Source organism: Lathyrus oleraceus, chromosome 3, assembly GCF_024323335.1.
Source record: "Lathyrus oleraceus cultivar Zhongwan6 chromosome 3, CAAS_Psat_ZW6_1.0, whole genome shotgun sequence".
NCBI lineage: Eukaryota > Viridiplantae > Streptophyta > Magnoliopsida > Fabales > Fabaceae > Lathyrus > Lathyrus oleraceus.
In genome coordinates, this window is record NC_066581.1 from 46,664,398 (window position 1) to 46,664,984 (window position 587).

The 587-nt window shown below is 43.8% G+C and overlaps 1 non-coding gene across 1 annotated transcript; it reads left to right on the top strand.

Moving 5' to 3' along the window:
• The first annotated feature begins 262 nt into the window (after window positions 1-262).
• LOC127132923 (small nucleolar RNA R71) lies at window positions 263-369 on the top strand. Its single transcript, XR_007806927.1, has one exon. It is a non-coding gene; the product is annotated as a small nucleolar RNA R71 (small nucleolar RNA).
• Window positions 370-587: the final 218 nt, after the last annotated feature.

A 587-nucleotide genomic window follows, 5' to 3' on the forward strand; every position in this document is an offset into this window, starting at 1 on the left:
TAATTTTTGGACAAGGGCATCTACCTTTGCATGAACATGGTCAAGGCTACTGATTTCGTACATTCCACCCATAGTCTGGGACTTTTCCACTGAAGTTCGTTCACCTCCCCATTGGCAATGGTTTTGGGCCATGTTTTCAATGAGTTGATAGGCTTCGGTGTATGGCTTATCCATAAGTGCACCGCCCACGGTAGCGTCTATTGTAAGTCTTGTGTTATACAGAAGCCCATTATAAAATGTGTGAATGATCACCCAATCTTCTAGACCGTGATGTGGACATATCCTCATCATGTCCTTGTATCTCTCCCACGCTTCGTAGAGAGATTCCACATCTTTTTGTCGAAATCCATTGATTTGAGCTCTCAGCATAGCAGTTTTGCTCGGCGGAAAGTATCGGGATAAGAAGATGTTCTTCAGTTCTTCCCATGTTGTAATGGAGTTGGATGGCAAGAATTGCAACCAAGCCCAAGCTCTGTCTCTTAGTGAGAAAGGAAAAAGGCGCAGTCTTATCGCATCTTGAGATACACCATTCTCTTTTACAGTATCGGCGTACTGCACAAACTTGGTCAGGTGTTCATTAGGATCTT